This window comes from Orcinus orca, chromosome 9 (assembly GCF_937001465.1).
Source record: "Orcinus orca chromosome 9, mOrcOrc1.1, whole genome shotgun sequence".
Taxonomy (NCBI): Eukaryota; Metazoa; Chordata; class Mammalia; order Artiodactyla; family Delphinidae; genus Orcinus; species Orcinus orca.
In genome coordinates, this window is record NC_064567.1 from 51,210,713 (window position 1) to 51,229,572 (window position 18,860).

Genomic DNA, 18,860 nt, shown 5'->3' on the forward strand with positions numbered 1-18,860 from the left:
TCAGAGCTTTGCGGTTTTACCTTTTACATTTAGATGTAGGCTCTACCTGGAATCGACTTGAGGGTGTGAGAGGAGATAAGATTTTGCAAGCTTTCTTAGGCTTTGGAGGTCCCACAGCTAAATAGAAGCTCTCTTTCTGTTCCTTAAAATCTTTATTTTATATCTACTGAAAGAGATCTTTTAGATATACTTACAAAGATTTAAAAAGCATGTATTACATATATTCATAGAAAGAAAAACGCTAGGAATACATTGGTTAGTGTGTGGGCACCTCCTGCTTGACCCTCCGATTCAGCCTTCGTGCTTTTCCCTCCTGCTCTGAGCCCCAGGAGGCTGAACTGCAGGAACTTCATGCAAGGGCTCTTCCCATTTGGCTTCTCATCAGTTTAACCGGTGGGCAGCACCAGAGGGAGGTCAGAGGGTGGAAGGTCCGTAAGGTTGGAGTGTTTATTCTCCCAGTTCCCTCCCTTCCCAGCCCCTTCCCTCAACCAAAGGTCATAACTCCCACCAGCCCCCTTCTCCATACAGCTCCCTCCTCAGGGGTCTAATAACCACTCGCTCTCCTTGACCCTTCAAGCAAAAGGGGTGGTAATTGATCCCTATTCTTCTGGTTCAGAGCTACTTCACTATCCTTTGCTGGTTGTCCTATACCCTGCCCACACCTTTGTAAAGTGCCCCTTTATTAAACTCTCCTCAATTCCCCAATTAGAGTATACTATTTGGTCCCTGCTGGACCTTGGATAATACCATAATGGTACTCCTAAATCCTTTTCCCCCATTGAGAATTCAACTCTCCTAAATCATTTTTCATCTTCTAGTCATCACTGTCCGTGTTTTTCACCATAATATCGTCTCTGAGTCTAAGCCACAGAGAGTATTAGTGATGCTACATTTCTTAGCTGAGAGCTGCACTACAGCTTCCGGGATTTTCTTACAAGCTGCCGATGCTCATTTTGCAAGTTTTGATGCACAGACAATGACTGTTACATAACAACAGCTGCCCGGCCAACAGCAATTATGAGATGCTTCCTGATTTCAGAGATGTTAAAATTTTTTAAATGTGTTTCTTATAATCAATGAAATACTGTAATGATGATGATAATGATGACTACAAAAAGTACCTAGGATCTTTACATATAACATTTTCTCCTTTAATGCCCATGCCAATCCTCTGTGGCAAATATTATTCTACTCTTTTTACAGGTGGGGAAACTGGGGCTCAGAAATATTAAGTACTTTGCTCAGGATCACACACCTAGGCAGGGGCAGAGCTAGGATTCCAAATCAAGTTGATGTTGACGTCAAAGCTTGAAGTCTGAACCACTTGCCTATATGGCCATTCAGGCACCTAGAGATGATGAGAGAGCACGGTGCATTCAATGAATTCCTAATGAGCTGGCTGATCCCTCGGGTTCCTTCTGGAAATTCTCAATAACTCCCACCCCAATTTTAGGTCTTCTTTAATGGCTTTGTTGTCTGCCCCACCAAACAAGCCATCTAAGAGAATGGAAACAGATTGTCCATGACACCGTTTGCTCCCATGATGCGGCAGCTCTCACAGACCCTTGAGTCAATGGTTGTTGACTCCCTCAGGCCAGAGGGAGACAGGCACGCTGCTACCTTCCCAAGGGCCTGCAGTATTGCCAACTCCCACAAAGGCAAGGCTTCGTTTCAAGCAGCCAGCAGGGAAGTAACTGCCTATTATGGGAATATGGAGCAATAAGGCTGTGAAAAGACAAGCAAATCTCTGAACACGGATCATCAAAATCAGCCCCACACTTAACGTCTTTGAGCTACACGTAGGAGAGCTTCTGCTTTGGGAGTCACTGTGCAGGTTCTGAGGAGGTAGTTAAGTACCACTGAACAGAATGAGTACATTTTTTCCCACCACTTATGGTACTCAAGCATCACACTTGAAAACTGTCTAGTCTCCGTCCTTCTCAGGTACCTTGAAGGTCCCCTTGACATCTCTCTCTTTAGGGAAATTGGATACACAGCAGTGCTCCCCAAAGTCAGACAACAGACCAGCAGCATCAGCATCTCCTGGGAACTTGTTAAAAATGCATATTCTCAGGTCTGACCCCAGACCTTCTGAGTCAAACTCTGAAGGTGAGAGGCCTGGAAATCTGTGTTTTAACAAACCTCCAGGCCATCTTCATGTACACTAAAGTTTGTGAAGCATGGATATACAGTATTTTGTGAAAATGTTGGGGTCTACCACAACCTCAGTGTACTTGCAACTAGGATTTAATTATTGGATTAAAAAATAAAAATAATACATATTTCTTTTTGCAAACCAAATGTTACAAAGGTGTAAAATTCATCATTTCATCTCCCCAGTGCTGATCTTCAGAAGTAACCAAGGTCAACAGTATGACAAGAATCCATTCACACCAATCTGTTTATTCACATATACACAAACATACATATTCCTATATGAGTTTTTTCCCCCTTTCTTTCCATTTTTTTTGGTTGTTACAAAAAAGAATTCACATTCCAATCCACACACTGCTTTGCAATCGGCGCTTTTCACTTAATATATCAATGGATATCCCTCCAGGTCAGTACATATAGTCCTAATTTTTTTCCTTTTGGAGTTGTAGGATATTCCAAAGCATGAATACTTCACATTTGATCCAATCATATTTTTACTGATAGACATTCAGTATATTTTCAGTTTTTCACAGAGGCTAAATTAGAGGGCTAATTTAAAGTAATTTAACTGTGACAATAATTTCTGGTCTCAGATATAATCATAGGCTGAATTTGAAGCTGAAAAGGTAGATATATGGGAGCATTCTTGTGCATAAAGAACGGTCTATAACAAACCCATGCATCTACAGTCAATTAATCTTTGTCAAAGGAGGCAAGAATATACAATAAAGAAAAGACAGTCTCTTCAGCAAGTGGTGTTGGGAAAGCTGGACAGTTGTATGTAAATAAATGAACTTAGAACACTCCCTCACACCATACACAAAAATAAACTCAAAATGGCTTAAAGACTTAAACGTAAGACATGACACCATAAAACTCCTAGAGGAGAACATGGGCAAAACATTCTCTGACATAAATCGTAGCAATGTTTTCTTAGGTCAGTCTCCCAAGGCAATAGAAATAAAAGCAAAAATAAACAAATGGGACCTAATCAAACTTATAAGCTTTTGCACAGCAAAGGAAACCATAAACAAAATGAAAAGACAACTTACAGACTGGGAGAAAATATCTGCAAATGATGCGACCGACAAGCGCTTAATTTCCAAAATATACAAACAGCTCATCCAAATCAATAACAACAACAAAAAAACCAAACAAACAACCCAATCAAAATATGGGCAGAAGACCTAAATAGACATTTCTCCAAAGAAGACATACAGATGGCCAACAGGCACATGCAAAGATGCTCAGCATCGCTGATTATTAGATAAATGCAAATCAAAACTACAATGAGGTATCACCTCACACTGGTCAGAATGGCCATCAACAAAAAGCCTACAAATAACAAATGCTGGAGAGGGTATGGCGAAAAGGGAAGTTTCCTACCCTGTTGGTGGGAATGTAAATTCGTGCAGCCACCATGGAAAACGGTATGGACTTTCCTTAAAAAACTAAAAATAGAGTTTCCATATGATCCAGCAATCCTACTTCTGGGCATATATCCTGAGAAAACTATAATTTGAAAAGATACGTGCACCCCAATATTCATAGCAGCACTATTTACAATAGCTAAGACATTGAAGCAACCTAAGTGCTCACTGACAGATGAATGGATAGAGAAGATGTGGTATATATATACAGTGGTATACTACTCAACCATAAAAATGAATGAAATAATGTCATTTGCAGCAACATGAATGAATCTAGAGATTATCATACTAAGTGAAGTAAGTCAGAAAGACAAAGATAAATACCATATGATATCACTAATATGTGGAATCTAAAATATGATACAAATGAACTTATTTTCAAAATACAAACAGACTCACAGACATAAAAAAAACAAACTTATGGTTACCAAAGGGGAAAGGGGAGGATAAATTAGGAGCTTGGGATTAGCAGATACAAACTACTATAAATAAAATAGATAAACATCAAGGTCCTACTGTTTGGCACAGGGAACTATATTCAATATCCTGTAATAAACCATAATGGAAATATGAAAAAGAATATATATTCACTGAATCACTTTGCTGTACACCAGAAACAAGCACAACATTGTAAATCAACTAGACTTCAATTGAAAAAAAGAAGGATCTATAAAGATTGCCTGAGCTACTCAAGCTAGGCACCTCTGTCTTTGAGCATATCCGAAAAGCACCTATCAACCATCTTTTGCGTGCCAGGCATTGCACTGTTTGCTGGGGATACATCAGTGGACAAGACAGACATGATTTTCTTGATCCTCATAGAACTCACTCTCTAGTGGGGGGACATAGAGGCACAAAAGACAGTTATAATGTAGTGAGATTAAGTGTCAACAGAGGTACCAGTTTCCTGCAAGAGATGCCAGGTAAGCTGTGACCTATTGATTGAATAGGAGTTAGTTGGGTGAAGGAGGGGTAATGTTCAGGATAGAGGGACCAGCGTGGTGAGTCTGGAGGAACTGTGAGTAGCATGAGGAGAGGAGAGAGAAAGCTAAACCTCCGAGCAGAATCCTACTCATGAAGCCGCTTGAAAGTTTCAACACTTTTCTGAAAAAAACAAGGAGCCCTTTTTAGTATAATAGAAGGGTACCTGCCCCTTCTAGTATACAAGCACCTCTCGTTAGAAACTGGAAATGCATCAGGCAGACAAGAGAGGCAGGAAAGAGACTTGGACACTAAGTTGAATGTTATGCCAGATGTGAACACACAAAATAAGGGACATTCAATAAACCCAGCATAGAGCACTCTAATCAAGGCAGTGAGTTTAGTTTATACTCAGGGTGAAATCTGTGCTGATACACCTGTTAATTCACTCTCGCTGAAAATCCAAAATCTATAATGTGGGAAAAGTACTTCCAATCAACACTTGATAAATACTTACTGGGTGTTAGATCCCAGTGGTAAAATGAGGTGCAGATTTTTATTCACCAGATTCCGTGGGGATATGATTCTCCTAAGACAGACAGATTCCAAGTCCTGTGGACCTGTGCCATGTGTAAGCTGAAGTGTTTAGGGAAGAGTGAAGAAAATGCGAGACCCACACGTCTGTGAGGGTACTCCGTGAACGAGACAGAGGAAACAAGATTTCAGCAGCTGCCGTGAATGAGGGAAGAAGGTGAGGTGGGTTTCCACTAAGTCTTCTGCAAAACCCTTATGCCATCACTTTATGGACAACCACAGTAAAAGATCTCTTGTATTTCTGAAGACTTTTTAATTGGACCATTGTTAATTTGCATGAGGAACTGCACTGAGCATGGGCCATGAAGGCGACAGTCATATTTAGGTTACACATCCATTATCTTCTTTAACTCCAGCCAGGAATCTTTTCAGCGGCCTTCGGCTAAGTGCTCTGTCCCAGGGCAGAAAGCCACGCAGTGAGGAGAACTACTTATGGACCAAGGCGTGCTCTGCCCATTTCATCCTTACTGTCTCCCATCCATGGGACAGCATCCCCAGGTGGGTGCCTGCCCCTACCCCACAGAGGCCTATGACATGGCCTTAAGCACAGCACACAGTGCGCCTGTTTCCAAGACCCACAGGACAGTTACACAGCCTCCCTCCTCTCATCTCTATCCCCAGAAAAGTGACCACAGAGTTCCCTAATTCCATGCTGCACTTCTCAGCGCTCCTAGCACAGCCTGTCAGAAGATCTTTCTTTCTTAGATTTAGCTAATGTGTGGTCACTAAAGCATTCAAACAATATAGAAGGGTGTAAGTACACTGTGTGAAGTCACTCACTCCACACCTACCCTGCTCTCAGAGGTAAACAATCTGATGTTCATCTTTCTAGAATTAGGTACGTATACATAAATGCATACATATATATGTATGTATACGTATACACACACAACACACATTACTTACTACAAAAATAAGATGTTACTACAGATCTTTCTTGACTTATGATGGGGTTACATCCTGATAAACCCATCCTAAGTTGAAAATATTAAGTCAAAATGCATTTAATACACGTAACCTACCTTAAACATGCTCAGAACACTTACATTAGCCTACAGTTGGGCAAAATCATCTAACACAAAGTCGGTTTTATAATGAAGTGTTGACTATCTCACGTAATTTACTGCATAGTGTACTGAACATGAAAAACAGAATGGTTGTGTGGGTAAAGAACAGAGGTAAGTGTATGGGTTGTTTAACCCCATGATCACGTGGCTGACTGGGAGATGCGGCTCGCTGCCCTGCTCAGCATCATGAGAGGATGGTACCACATATGCTAGCTTGGGAAAAATCATAACTCAAAAATTCGAAGTATGTTTTCTACTGAATGCTTTCACACCATCGTAAAGTCGAAAAATTGTGAGCCAGGGACTGCCTGTATACACTCCAGAAGGTAATTGCTTTTTTTAAACTTAATGTATCAAGTTTATCTTTCCATGTCAGTATACACAGAACAACTTATTCTTATTATGCTATGCCACGCTATGCTAGACATTGTATAGATGTACCAGAATTGAATTAAACCTCTGTTAATAAACACGTAGCTTGATTTTTAGCTTTTTCTATACACAGGTCTATAGAGATGTAGATTTATCATTGTGTATGGACGCAATCTTTGCTATAAGACAGATTCTTTGTAATGGAATTAATGGCCCAAAAGGAATGCATTTAAAAACCTTTCCCCACATTCTTGCCCAAACTGGGTATTTCCAATTAACCTTTTTAATTTGTGTATTGCTTAGAGGAAGGCCTTTCTCACACCAGTGTTATAACAAATTTCCCTATATTTTCTGTTACAGTATACATATATATTTTTTAATGCTGTGGTCTTTTAATTTACTGCCAAATCCAGCCTGCTGCCTGTTTTTGTGAATCAAGTCTTATTGGAACACAGTGACACTGAATGGGTACATATTGCTGACGACTGCTTTTACACCAGGGGCAAAGCTGATATTTGTGACAGAAATTGTACGGCCCATAAAGGTGAAAATATTTACCATCTTGCCCTTTCTAGACTGTTATCCAACTAATGCCTAGAATTTATTTTATTGTTTTTGTGAGGAAAGAACTAACTTTATTTTATCAACTGACAGAAAATTATCCAATGAATGGCTCATCTTTTCCCTACTGACATGAAATGCTATTTGTGTCATATAACAAACTCCCATCCATCCATGGGTGGGGTTCCTTCACACTCTATTCTGTATCATTGATCAGTTGGTCTTTTCCTGCACAAATACTACACTCTTCACTTCTTTAGTTTTATGTTTTTCCCATAGTATTATACTTTAAATTTTTATGTTTGGTAGGGTAAGTCCTTACTTGTCCTTTTTCAAAAGGAGTTTTTATATTTTTTGTTTTTTCTTTCATATGAATTTTAGAATCGCTTATAAAGATCCCAATGGGGTTTGTAACCAGTATTTCATTGACTTTAATTTGGGAGAAAATTGAAATCTTTACAATATTCTATAACAGTGACTATTTCCTCATGGTCTCATCTATATTAAATATTATTATCATTTTTCATCTTTGCCAATTGATAGTTGAATTGAGGTTTTTATTTTTTTAAGAAGATGTTGGGGGTAGGAGTTTATTAATTAATTTATTTTTTGCTGTGTTGGGTCTTCGTTTCTGTGTGAGGGCGTTCTCTAGTTGTGGCAAGCGGGGGCCACTCTTCATCGCGGTGCGCGGGCCTGTCACTATCGCGGCCTCTCTTGTTGCGGAGCACAGGCTCCAGACGCACAGGCTCAGTAGTTGTGGCTCACGGGCCTAGTTACTCCGCGGCATGTGGGATCCTCCCAGACCAGGGCTCGAACCCGTGTACCCTGCGTTAGCAGGCAGATTCTCAGCCACTGCACCACCCGGGAAGCCCTGAATTGAGGTTTTATTCTAATAAATTAATAATACATAAAAATTGGTATTTTTACCTTATTGTGAATTTTCCTCAGCTTTTTCTTACGGTATGTTAAGATGGGGCATTGCTCTGTAACCGATACAGGTGAAAGACAGGAATTTTACTACATCGCTGGTAGTGCTGATTCCTATGCCCTAGAAAACAGTTTACGCTATTGGTCAGTTGAAAGACATTGATCCCTAAACATAAGCTCTTTAGCAAACATCCTCCCTATTGACTCAACATTGCTGCTCCGAAAGTCTCCACCATTTCCTGCTGCCTAAATGAATTTTTAATCAGCTCCATGCAGAGTGAACAAGCACAAACAATCGCACAAACAATCTCCCTCCTTCTGTAGGCCAGGCCCTCCAAGCGCGGCAGAGAGCGGCCGCATTCACGCCAAGTAACAGCCCTGCTTCCCGTTCTCTCACCTGGGTTCACCATCAGCCTCAGCAGGCCCGGAGTGCCTCAGGTTGGTCCCCGGTAAAGGTCTCTGGGATGGAGATTTGCAGGCAGGACGTTCCTTGGGGAGTGCGCTTGTGGTTGGACGGAGGAAAACACCATCCAGTCACCTCAAAGGCTTCCACCTGGAGTTCTGGAGCTGGAACGGCTCTTTAGAATTATCCCAAGTTAGGGCGAGGGGGCTGGGCTTTATCTCTATCTGCGGAGAGGTTGTGGGCGGGGCGGGGCGGGCGGGGGAGGTAGGACCTTGGGCTAAACAGCTCTCCCCAGCTGAGGATAATTCTCATTGAGCAACTCAGCTGAGCGCCAGTATTCGCCAACTCTCCTAGGAAATTGAGTGCCTCGGTCCTGAAGGGGGGATGTGGGCGCACAGCACAGCCTCCACTACAGGGCCTTCTTGACTTTCCCTGTACCTCTCAGCTTTTTTTCCCTGAGCTGAGAGCTCAAATACCTTCAAGTACACTGCTCAGCTTTGGTATTTAACCTTTCACGCAAAACTCTCATGTCACACGTAGATAACATTTCCTTTCTACCAAGCACATCACCCGAATTCACAAGCCAAATATAAGGAAACATGGCTGCAAAATTATGTTTCTACCAAGACCCTCAAATGTATTATTCAAATAAATTAGAAAAAAATTTTCACATTTTTTAAAGAAAAGAAAACCTTATATAATCCACGAACTAACATTACATCATGTTCCCTTGGCACTTTTTACCTATAGTATATGAAAAACTTACAGATTACAAGGGCATTTTGCAATGAGTCAAAAAATGGATTGTAAAATTACTCACGTGTTCTTCCGTAATAACTACCTCCATAAAAATAGTGACTATCATTTGTATAGTGCTTCAGTGTTTACAAAGTACTTTCGTATCAACAACTTGCTGAGTCTTATCGGAGGCAGGAATTGTTATGAAGACTCTGAGGCTTGGAGAGGTGAGGTAAGCCATGTCTCTGTCCAGAGCTGGAGGATGCCGGGAGTCTGGTGTGTCTCCAGAGCCCGCTTCCCTCCCCTTCCTCAACCCTCGTCTCCCCAGCTCCACCACACCCTCCCCTGGTCCAGGCTCCACGCTCATTCTCTGTTGATACGCTGTAAACACCCACACTCCCCAACCAAGATCTTCTCTCCCTGGGAAGGACCTGTGTCCTCCTTCATCTTTCTCTACTTATCTTTTTTTTTTTTTTTTTTTTTTTGCGATACGTGGGCCTCTCACTGTTGTGGCCTCTCCCGTTGCGGAGCACAGGCTCCAGACGCGCAGGCTCAGCGGCCATGGCTCACGGGCCCAGCCGCTCCGCGGCACGTGGGATCTTCCCGGACCGCGGCACGAAACTGCGTCCCCTGCATCGGCAGGCGGCCTCTCAACCACTGCGCCACCAGGGAAGCCCTCTCTACTTATCTTTATTGAAACCTGCTCTCAGCTGGCTGTCCCTGGGAAAGGGACTCATAATCTATTTCATACCAAACTACTAATGCCCAGCAATGGTGAGTAAACTGCTTTCTCCACCCATCCCCAGTTATATATTATGCCCAGGTATCTGTATGTATGCTGATTATCATTATATCATATCATCATTATATATGATATATAATATATACATACCCTCAGGTGTATCTGCATTTTAACAAGATCATATTGTAGTGGAATATGGAACAAGTTAATGAGGAAGACATTTTGGAGAGAGAGGATCTTTCCAACTGCCTGCCCCCACCCCATTCATGTTATTTTACTGCTCTGTTGATGAGCATCACTCATGTAGAGCACTGGACTTGGTGTCAAAAGAATTGAATTTGAGTCCCTGCTCTTGGGTAGGTACTTAACTTTGCCCACCTTGACCTCCTCGCCATCTAAGTGAGAATAGGAATTGATGTTTCACTTTTCAGGGTGACTGGGGGGACCAACAAAAATCTCAGTATTATAGCAGTTTTGTTAAACTCTGTGGCTAGAGGAACTTGTAGTTGGAGATGGTCCAAGGGTGATGCCAAGAATTCACTGCCCCCACGGGCCTCACACCACTGTCCACCCAGGAGGTTCCCCTGGTGCACACGAGCTACACAGCAGAACTAATATCAGCTGATCCTGGTGACCAACTCTTCCCTGTATGTAGAGTGGTCATTACATGTTTTACTTTGACTTGTCCTGGAATGTGTGACAAGGCTAATATCATTGAAGGCATTTCTCCCCACAGCAATCCAGTTTTTAAATGCAGTCCCTGCCATGAATGGTGTTTTGTGACACTGGGGAAGGGGAAGGTGAGTACTTTCCAGAACAAAGAAGGTAGGAAAAAAAGGTATGGGGGGATATGACATAGGGACCCTTTTGCCAGGGAGAGAGCAAAATATAGATGAGGTGATACTAGGGTTCAGATGCTGCTGCTCTTTGCGGCTAAGTGTGTATGGCGATGGGGATTAGGGGTGGGGTGAGATTCTAGAAAGTCCAGAGAAAGTGAAGAGGTTAATCGGCTGTCCTTCTCAAACACAGGTGTCCAGAGTAGGAGAGAAGAGGTAATCTGGCATATTTAGGGGACAGGGGGATAGGACAGTCCCCCCGTGCTTCCCTGTGTTGAGTGCAACACGGAAGGGATCTTGAAGTTCTTAGGCCACAGGGAAGGCGGCTGAGCATGCTGGCTGGGACTCAAGGGCTAAGGTGGAGGCAAAGCAACCCTCTAGCAGAAGGCTGAGAACGGGCTGTTTGAGCTGCCGGCTGGGATTCACAGCCAGGCCTCAGTGGAGAGGCACATGGTAAGAGGCAAGTGAAGGTTCAGTCAGACAGGACTCAGTGTGCTTGGGCCACCCTGAGAGAGGAGATCACAGGTTATTCCAGCCTAGAACACTTCAAGAGAGGACTCCGTGAGGGCGGAGACCACTGTGGCCCACACATCAGTGGAAATAAATTACAGCTGCTTTAGGGGCAAGGAAATGTCCCCAGAGATGGGTGGCACTTGGGCCAACATGCCTTACTCCAATGTCGAGCTTCTCCTTGCACTTAGATTGTATCTCAGAAGGAAGAAGGGGAACCTCTGAAGGAGGGAAACAGTCCAGATGGGGAATTCAAAATTTATATTGATTATCTATCTAAAACGAGGCAGAGGAGATTCAACTATGTTCAGTTGGCAAGTTTAACTCTCCTCACCATCAATGGGAAAGAGGCATTGCAAGGGAATTTAGGTCCTTGGAATGCAGAATTTCCCATGTTTGCTTTTTTTTTTTACATCTGAGACACAGTACATGCCTCAAATGGATTTCTTTACTATAGATGAGAAAAGCAGCCTACCTTTAACATTCTGGCAAATCCCAACCTTAGAAAATACAACATTAATAATGCAGAAGATCATTTTTAGTTCTCTAGTATAAGCAGTTTCTCTACAGTAACTTCACTGTATTCCTTGAGGATGTAATTATTATCCATCATCTTGTTATGAATAACCAACAACCAAGTCTGCAAGGGACTGATGCCAGGAACAAGATTTGACAACTCCCAACAAGCTAATGATTTCTAAGTCCTTCCATCCCTTGACCATCGTGGAATCTGACAGAGATGTTGTCAGTGTGACGGGAGGCTAGGGAGGTGTCTGTCTTCCCAGTTACTGCCTCCCTTCACTCCTTAACAGCTGAGATGTGAGGAAGTAAAGCCTACACAAGGGGAAGCATCCTACAGCTATACATAGGCTTCTACATGGAAGTCATTATTCTTTGATAAGGTCACATTCAACAGGAGTTTAAAGCAATGACCCCACTCAGATCTTCTAAACAGAGTGACAGTCAGCTGTCTTAGAGAGATTCCATAATCTGAGACTCAGAGGCTGTGAATCTTCAATGCACTGGGTGCTGGGAGTGATGGACAAGTCAGGGTTTGCATCTTTATTGACCTTTTCCCCCCAACTGGATCCTTAAAGGCCAGATTGACTCTGCATCTAAATTAGCTGCTGAAATCCCTTTTTGTCAAATCATCTCTAATTAATGATATGGCAATATACACACCTATTCTTTCTGTCTGGGTGGGGGGCAGGGAACTACAATTTATTGAGTACTCACCATTTGCCAGGTATTTTGCCAAGTATTTTATGCATTCCTTCATTTAATTCTAAAGATTAGGCACTGTTGGTATTAATTATTTTTTCAGAGGCTGAAACCGAGAGATTGTGGCTTGCTCAAGGTCATTCAGATAGTAAAGGATGGAGCAGGAATATAACTGCCTGTTCTGTCCTCTACTTCTTTAGTAGGAGCTCATTTTCTCACTACTCTGTAGTTTCCTTAACTATTTGTGGTATAAATTTAAGTGCATCTTTCCTTCTCTTTGATGACAGGCTTCCTGATACACTAGTCTAAGTATTTGTATAACTCTTTCTCACATGTGTTCCAAGGAATGGCTGCCCTTTTGTGCACACATAAAACATGGCAGTGAGTAGACCATTAGCAAGTGTGAGACCTAGTTCAGTAAAAATCAAGTACTAAGATGATGCAAACAAACTAGGAATGCTGAACCAAACACATTATTTAAAAAATGCGAAACAATGCTTACAAAAAAGGGAGAACTATCCAGGTACCAGAAATAAAAAGGAAACTAAAAAGCAAAGATCTAAGCAACCGTGCTTATGCCTCATCCTCTTTAAGGTGACATTGGGAGTAAGTTCAAGGAATGCAGAAGCTTTCGTTTCAGTAGACGCGGCCCTTGGCCCAAGACTTCACTTGGGTGGAACTGAGATTTCAGGATAAATGCAGGATCCTCAAATAGCTGTTTATTGCAGATATAATAGAGAATGAAAGGATGGAATAGGAAAAAACGATGCCCACTGGCTTAGCTTGCCTGCCAGTGCCTAGGCTCTGGATGGGAAAAAAGTCTCTACAGGAAACTAAAACCTTAAATTGAACATCTTGTGGGTTGAAGAGTTAAATTTATACTAATCTCGTAAACCAGGATCCACCAAGCTAAGAAATTAACATAAAATGGTCGGTGATTCACCCGGCAGGTGCAAACACAAAGCCATCCTGAAGGAACATTGCCCCAAACCAAGTTGTATGGAGCTTCTGTAGGGAATGGGGAATAAAAAAGAGGAGTAGGGGTAAGAAAATCCAACACACTGTGGCAGTAGGGCCTCTAGGACTTGAAATACAAACCAGCAATTTGACAGGGTACAGAACACAGATATATTTAAAATAATTTAAATAATTAGGAACATAAAAGTGAATCAAGGTCTTAAGAGAAGAATAAGTGGCTATGAAAAAATTCAAAATAACAAAATAGAAATTCTAAAAATAATAATTTAAAACTACAGTCATTAAAATGAAAACTCAGTGGATGGTTAAGCAGCAGATTAGACTTGCTGAAGGGAAAGTTAGAAGCAAGAAAACAGATTTGAAGAAATTATCCAGAATATACAGCATAGATAAATAAATAGAGGGGAACTAGTAAAGAGATTTAAAATTTTGGAACACAGAATAAAAGGTTTATTCAATAGAATTTCAAGAACAAAAGAATATAGAAAATAAGAGAAAGGCAATATTTAAAGAGATAGTGTCTGTGAGTTGATAAAAGACCTAAATCCTTAGATTTAAAAGCACAACAAATTCCTGAAAGGATAAATAAAATCTTACATCTTAACACATCAGTGTGAAATTTCAGACCACCATGGCAAAGAAAAATTCTTAAAAGCAACCATACAGAAAATGATAGATTATCTACAGAAGAAAACCAATTTGAAATAGTACAGATTTCTGAAAATCAACAAGGAGGCTAAGAGTCAGTGGAATGCTAGCTTTAGAGTATTGAGAAAAAATAACTGGAGGTGTAGAATACTATGTCCAGCTAAAGTAAAATAAAGATATTTTCAGAAAAAGACTGAAAGAATTTATCATTTCAAGACCCTATAGAAAGACCCTATAGATAGATAAACAAACTACTGAAGGATATGCTTTAGGAAGAAGGAAATTGAACACAGAAAGAAGAAATACATTGAAAGTAGCAACAGTAAACCAAAAAAATAAACATGGATAAATATAAATAACCATTGACTACATAAAATAACAGAAATAATAATGTTTGGTTTGGGAGGACAAACAAGCAAAATGGCCAGAGAAGGTTATTGGAGTTGAGCTCATTCTAATGTCCTTATTTTGTTCAGAAGAAGGATAGAAAATACAATAGGCAAACTGGTAGAGGAAAAAAAGAAGAAGGAAACAACTTATTCCATAGAAGGCAAGAAACAAAAAAAAAGAAGTAAAGAAAAAGTATGGTAAACAGAACAAAATAAGATGGTAGAAATAAATCTAAATCAATAATCATAGTAAATGTAAATAGTCTAAACTTGCTAGTTAAAAGAGCTTACTATTTACTTTTTTTGAATACTATATTATGAATACTACATTTTGTTATAAGAGCTACAAGAAGAACTTGAAGGCTCAGAAAGGTTGAAGGTAAATGGATGAAAGAAGATAAGTAAATACCAATGTTTGGAAAGCTAGTGTAGCTGTATTAGTACTATACACGCTAGACTTTTAGACAAAATGCATTTAGGGAATAGAGGGGGGTCATTGCATAATGGTGAGAAAATCCAGTCTTTCCTGACTCCATGGTCCAGCTCAGCAGTTCTCCATGCTGCCTGCCCCTTATGACCATAGTGATTATATAAAATTAAAGAGCAGAGTAGAATTTCACTGAGAGAATAATAATATAATGATTTAAAATCCCCAGAGGTAGTCAAACTGGCCTGGGTTGGAGTTCTAGCTCCAGCACTTACCAGCTTTGTTGCCTTGTTTCATTTCACCTCTCTGTACCTCAGTTTCCTCATCTGTAAGATGTAGCCGAGCCATACTTGCATCTCATGTTTTGTATGAGGATTAAAAGAACTACAGTAAATAAAGGGCCAGTTTATACCAGCTTCTCAACAAATGTTAGCTCTCTCATATCCTATTTCTTATCACAAAAAACAAAACCTGCAAAACTTATAACTTCAGAAGGCAAATAGCTATTTAAGATTTCAAGTTGAAATCATTTTTCTTATAAAGAGTTAACTAACCATGAAATTAAATATTTAGGCATTCACGGAACCAATGTGCTCATAACGTTAGAATAAGAAAGTGGCTGGTCTAGAAATTACAAGACATTCTTAATGTCTTCACAGCTGATGTTTTTTCTATCATGGGAATATTTTGAAATCCCCTTTTACAGTTATCTAGAGAGAATGGTGTACTGTGAGGTCAGTTAGGAAAATAGCATGAAGTTGAGTGTTTGTATTCAGGTGTGTAAACGCTGGTGGCTGGTTGAGATGCTCACTTGTAAAGTAGTTTGGCACTCAGAGCATATTTTCCCTTAAAACAAGATCACAAATAGTGATTTCTTTCCCAAGTGGGGTGACCAATTGCCCTGGTTTGCCTGAAACTGAAGGGTTTTCCAGAATGAAGGACTTTCAGTGCTAAACCTGGGAAAGTCCTGGGAAAACCAGAATGATCAGGTACCCCACAAGTCCAACACCCCAAAACTGATCTGCCTGTGTCAGTCACAACTTTGGGAGCCCTTCGTGAGAAGCCAGCTCTGCTGAGTGCCAGAGTTTCCCCTGTTGCACTGCTGGGCTCAGCACTTGATCTCTGACAGTTGCCTGAGCCCCTGGGTACTGATGTTACTCTGGGGTCTGAGTGTGAGAGAAAAGAGAAATATCTCCTCTCTGTTACACTTTGTCACTTAGACCCCAATGCAGCCTGTCCTCTGCCTAGAATATCACTTCTTCCAAAAACATGGTACTTTTAGGTTTGTGTACTTACTCTTCTCCCGTTGTTGCCCAAACGAGTCCCTCATTTTCAGGTTGGAGGATGAGCATTAACAGAACATCAGAAGCTGTCCTATCCTCTTCACAGTCTTGAACCTCTCGTCCCACCTCTCATTCATATCAGCTCAGATAATCAATGCTGACTCCGAGATGGATGGCCAATCACCACTTCCCCAGAGAGCTATCTCAGAATCCCACCGGGAGCTTGCTTGGGGACCTGCACAGCTTCTTTTCTAGGAATATAACATAGTTAATAATGACCTTGAGATCCGCATTAGTAAAGAGCAACCTACTGAACTGCCATTCACCAAGGTCCACTCTTAATAACACCCCCCTCTCCCTACACACCCTCGTGGAAATGTTTTCAGCGTCCCCTGTTCTTTCATAGCACTTGCTTTATGTTTCTGTTTAAACCTTGATCATGATCTGCCTTGTAGTGCGGTTGCTTAAGCATATGTCTATCTCCTTCATAAACTGCAGGTCTTTAAGAGCAGAGAAACTGTCTCACTCATCTTTATACAACTCTTAGAACCTTGCAGATTGCCTGTCGCAGAGAGACTATCCAGTAAATATCTCAGGAATTGATAAGATCCTCTGGACTTTAGAAACTCATCAGAGATCAGCTGGCTCCATTATAACTCAGTCAATAATTCAGTCTATTAGGAGGAATGACTATATTAAATTTGTTCTGCCAACATTGCTTACTCTTGCATTGAAATTCACAGACTGCTAAATTGAAATTTAGCAGGTCACTGTGGTGTGAGAAGACTTGTCAGTGATAGAAAAGATGAAGAAATCACAATAAATAAAATTCAAATTATTCTAGGTAAGCTTTAATTGAAAAATCATTTGAACAATGCTGTTCTCTCTAGTAGATAATACTCAAATAGTAAGGTGTTACTGAGTGAGCAGAAAGGTAGAATATACTTTGATATTCTACTCAAAGGTTCTTATTTCAACTTTAAATTGCCTCATAATATCATAGTATAGCAGCCGAATTAATGAGTCAAGTCAGACTTCAAATAAATACACTGAACAAATCAAGTTTCAAACTCAATTAACTTCTAGGAAAAAGAAGAATTCTGAAATTAGCACTAGATTGGAGGAATCTGTGTCTTGTAGATAAAACATGTTTTTAAAGGCTCAAATCCTTTACAAGTTTAAATATCAAAATAATCTGCCTAAGGACAAATTAGAGTCACCCCAAAGTAGAGTCAATACATTAGTAAGATGTGTTATATGCCAATATGACATACTTGTAATATGTCAACACATTAGCAATGTAAGTGTTAAAAATTTGTGAGAACTCCAAAATTATCATTAAACTCAAAGCCAGGGAAAAATTTGTAGTGACCTAGAGGCATTTCAGAGAATTTGGGGACCACAATATTCAAGGCTGAAATAAAAGTTCTTTTTGAAGTTGATACTAAAGGTAATTTAAGATGACTCGAACTTCTAAGATGATTAGAAATTAGTCTATTAACCAACAACTCTGAGAGCATCAGGAAGCTGTGGTTAAATAAACTCCTGTACTTTTGTCAAGGCCCTGCATAAATGGTACCTACACCTCCTGAAAGGATGACAGAGACTCCTTTGAGGTTGTTCACCAAACATCCCATTGGTGCTGGCTCCTCTGGGATCACTCCCAATCATCACAATCAACTGCAGGCTGCACTGTCCCTCACTGCACACCTACTATGTGTCAGGCAACAAGGCAGGTACTATCCGCACCATCACCCTGCTCCCGTGATTGTAAAGCGTTTCAATCCTGCAGCATTAGAACAAGTTTAAATTGATAACTCTTACTTAGCACATTAAAAAATGAGCCTGGATGACATACAATTAATTATATGTTATTCCACTCTGATTTTAAAAAGAGAAAAAGATTCTGTGTGATTTCACTCTGTGATAATTTTTCTAATAGGCAGAAGAAAAGGCAATAATTTAGTTGTGACACTATTATAATCCTCCAACCCATGAAACACAATAAAAGAATATTCCACTGAAACATCTCACTCGAAAGGCTGTTTTCTTTTATGATGATGGAAAAAGTATTTGTTGAATTCTGATGACATCGTAACTGATTCCAATGTTCTGCATAGAGGAGAAAAAACATTTTCCATTGTATACACAGTAATAAGTAACCATCTAAGCATAATGCATGTGTATTAGAAAGAGGAGAACAATTATCTACCCTCACGTTTGCTTTCCTGCCATCAGGGCACGAGGAGGCTGTGTGTGGGCCTACCTTCGGACAGCCATCTTTGCTTAGTGGGAAGAAGATTCATACCATGGTGTGGAAGTCCCAAACAAGTGCTGACCTTTCCTTCTCTTTATATCTGCTCCTCTGTCCAGACCCTTATCTGGCAGGGGAAAGAGGCTGGAAGGTGTTCAGGCAGCTAAAATATTGCAAAAGAGATAGTGCGGTGCCTCCTTCCTGAATTAGGGAGTGGAACCAGCCCTAAAAACAGTTATTCTCTGAACTTGTAAGTTTGTCCATAAGATCATGACTAAGAACTCTCAGGCTGAGAAGCTGAGTCCTGATTTGGCCAAATGAATACTATTGTTAGAGGGGCTGGTTTTCCCCCAGAGCCAAGTCTATAGGAAGAACAGGTGGGACTTGAGGGGAGGGAATGCCTGG